Source organism: Tamandua tetradactyla, chromosome 14 (assembly GCF_023851605.1).
Source record: "Tamandua tetradactyla isolate mTamTet1 chromosome 14, mTamTet1.pri, whole genome shotgun sequence".
Lineage (NCBI taxonomy): Eukaryota > Metazoa > Chordata > Mammalia > Pilosa > Myrmecophagidae > Tamandua > Tamandua tetradactyla.
This window is the reverse complement of record NC_135340.1, coordinates 31,485,194-31,488,936: the sequence shown is the minus strand read 5'-3', so window position 1 is coordinate 31,488,936 and position 3,743 is coordinate 31,485,194.

Sequence of the window (3,743 nt, the reverse complement as noted above, 5' to 3'; positions counted from 1 at the left end):
CTTTGTGCTATTCTGGGGCTGAGACACAAAGGGCCCAGGATGCAGTGGGTGGCATCGTCCTCGGAACTCCCCCTCCCTGATCCACTGGCTCTGCTGCCTGAGACCAGCTCCTTCTCCTATCGCCACCCCAGGAGAAGTAACTGGTCTGCACCCAGCACCCCCCTTCCCCCCAAGGGTCTACTTCCCTTGCCCTCTGAGGGGATGCTGAATGGGAATCTCTGTAAGGAGTTGGTGTGCAGGTGGAATTGGCTGGAGCTTGCTAATGGGGAGCAGCTGAGCTGCTCAGAGGAGAGACAGACAGCCAACCCCTGGTCCAGCATCCTGGCACCCAACAGAAGCCTGTTGTGTTTCTGGGAGAAAAAATAGGGGTGGTTCTTACCTGGTCACCCCCTCACAGAGAATCCTGAAGAATCTGGACCTTGGATGCAGAGGTACCGCCAGGCAGAGAGAAGGACAGACAAGGTAAATGAATAAAGGAGGCAGGCAGACTGGGAGATGGAGAAGGGAAGCCAGAGGCTCCATAGAGACTCGGGCAGTGCAGATGAAAATGAGGAGTTAGGGAGAGAGAAGATGCAGAGGGGCAAAGGAGGAAGGATGCTGAGTAAGAGTGTAAGCACTAGGGGGTGGGCACAGAGTTGGAAACTGAGGGAGAAGCAGGAGATGAGAACAGAAGGTCAAGAAGGACGGGGTAAAGAGGTAAAGACAAAAACATGCACTGATAAAGACCAAGAGGCAAGAAACCCAGGACAAAGCAAGGGAAGCCATCCAGAGGACAAGAAAGATGGAGACAGGGCGGGCCACGGTGGCTCAGCAGGTAAGAGTGCTTGCCTGCCATGCCCAAGGACCCGGGTTCAGTTCCCGGTGCCTGCCCATGTAAAAAAAAAAAAAAAAAAAAAAAATGGAGACGGTGTGTGGGAAGAGACAGAAAGCTGGAGATGACAGGACTCAGGAGAAGAGATGGAGAGAATTGGAGAAGAAATGTGGTTTCTGTTTTTCCCTTTAGGACCTCCCCTCTGCCAGTGGGAACTCTCCGGGGCTGGAGAAGAGCAGCTCCTGCTGAAGCCCTGAGTCTCCTGCACCCTTGTCCCATGAAAGCAGGGTCCCTCAAGGTGGGAACCCTGGGCTGGCCGTAGAGCTGCCCACCCCAAACCTCTTACCTGGGTCAGAGGACACTCTGTCTGATCTCAAAATTCCCAGCTCCTTTATATCCCACTTCCCCCACCCTCCTGCCTAAATTTGGAGTCCTTCCGGAGGGACCCTCCCTCCCACTTCTCTGCCTTCCTGGCTCCTCCTCCCTTGATCCCTTGGCTCTGGAGGTGACAGAAGGACAGCAGGGCCCCCAGATTTGCCCATGAAAGGTCCGTTGCCCCAGCCCCTGCAGCTCCAGGGCCTTTTTTTAGTCCTTAGGCACATTCCTTCCCACCAAAGCGCCGATGGGCAGATAGTGGTAAGGCAGGACCTTCTCCCGCCACCTCCCCGGCCCCTCCGCGGCCCTTACCTCGGTTATTTTTAACCTGAAGGGTGAGTTGAGCACACTGGGTAAGGGTCACCTTCTCTTGCAGGTCTAATGCTTGTCCCCTGCCCCTGATCACAGGATTTCCTCCCTTCTTCCCCATCCTTTCCTTTCCCCACTGGTCTGTCCCCCCACAGTCCTGGGCTGGAACGTCTCCCTTCTCTACCTGACCCAGTGTCCCAGGGCTAGGGACAGGGAGCTGGCGCGGGGTGCCCAGGGAGGGAAATGACCGTCCAGCTCCATGACTCAGTTTCCCTTTGCCAGGAAGAGAGCTTCTGTGCTGCTCCTACTCTCCACAAATTGCTGCTCTTGGTTTCCTTCTGTTTTGCCGAGTCTCCAGGCAGGTGTCTCCCCTGGGGCCTGAGGCTGCCCTGGTTTGGGGGCACATCTGGAGCCCTTAGCACCTTCCCTGGGTGCCATCACTCCTGATGCAGTGCCATCATCGAACCCCCTCAAACAGCAGAAGGGATTCTCTCAGAGAACCGTAGGCAGAGCTGCACACAACCCAGTACCCTCACAAATAGACACGTCCGCAGTCATTCCGAGCAACCCACGTGTGGCTCACTGCCAGTTGCGAATCTACAGTTACGTGCATCTACACATGCGAATATGCACATTTGCACACACAGGCTTTTACCCTCCCACTGCCCCTCTCCGCCCCTGGAGTGGGTAAGATGGGGGTGGGGACAGGCAGGAGGTGATAATCCTGGGTCCTGCGGGAAGAGAGGTGGGGTGGGGGCGGGGTGGCTGCTCCCTTCCGCCTCTCTGGGGCGCCCAGCGGGCTGGGGATTTACAGCAGCTGGGCCACAGGCTCCGCATTCCGTGGGGCTGGGGCCCAGCCTCCAGAGTCTCCCGGCTCCCGGCTCCCGGGTAGACCACTAGTGCCCTCTCCCAGCCCCGCAGGGATTCACACTCACACCTCCTCCTTCTCTGTGGGTGGTCCGCAGCACCCTCAGCTCTGCAGACAGCCCTCCCATCTCCAGTGCTGCCACCTCTTGGAGGCAGTAGGTGTCGGGTCTTCAGCAGGCCAGGCCTGTGGTGACTAAGTGGACACCGTGTTCAGGGAACAAAGCCAGACTCCCTTCTCTGCCGCCCCCCCACCCCCGCACACCCAGAACACTCTCCCAGCTCCCCCCTCCAACCCCATCTACTGTCACCTCTCAATATAGCTCTAGGGTGAGAGGGTGGGTAGGATGGACAAGGGTCAGCTTCCCTGGGTAAGAGGCTTTCCATTCAAGATGTAACTTCTCCTTCAAGGTCCCGACTTTCCAGGGCCCCCGCTGCCCCTCTACTGCAACAGATATCCTCCCTCGCAGGGAACTTGTATCCTATAGTCAGTGCCCTTGGAGAGATTTTACAAGCCAGCTTAGAGTTGACCCTCATCCTCAGGTCCTGCGAGTGCCACCCCCAGGGTACGCAGGCCACCTGTTTCCAACTCCAGATCACTCAGAGCTCAGTGTGCAAACCAGGGGGTAGCCCAGGGCCCAGTGTGTCACTGCCTGTTTCTGATCACCTTAGGGACATGATAAGGGACTGAGAACACCAGGTTAGCCTGGGTCGGGTCCAGGTGACAAAGACCAGGCTTTGTCCTGAGGGAGTCTTGTGTTCTGAGCAGGCAAGACTCTATTTGGGGGGCAGGGGGAGCGCAAGTGGTGGGCAGGCAGTTCCCCTGCCTAGGAGAGGAGGACGAAGGATTTGGGGTTAACTTGGTTCCTAGGCTCTGCCCCCCTGCCTCCTCGCCCCTGGAACTCATGTTTCTTTTCTCCATCCTCCCTCCACTTCCTCCCAAACCAACTCTCCATTCTGCTGCAAGTCCTGGAGTGCAAGGGCACGTGAGAGGGACTCCAGCCATAGGTGAGCGGGATGAGGAGGCAGGGCTGGCCCTCTTTGGCTCCCAATGTGCTCTCTTCCACCTGCTCCTTGGATCTCTGACTCCGTGTCTGACCTCCCTTCACCTCTGCCTGGTTCTCCATTTTAAAGTCTGACCTGCTCTCTGTTTCTCCCTGGTGTCCACGTCTCTGCCCCTCTCAGGGTCTGACATGGCTACATTTCCGCAAGCGCTCGATTTCTCTGAGCTTGAATCTTCCCATCCCTGCCAGGCTCATCTGTGCCTTCACGTGTTGTCTGAGGGGCTCCATCCACCTCTCTCTAGTCTCTCTGCTCCTCCTTCCATCTGAAGGTGACTCCTTTGCCCTTCTCTTCGAGCTTCTACACCTGGGGCTCACTCTCC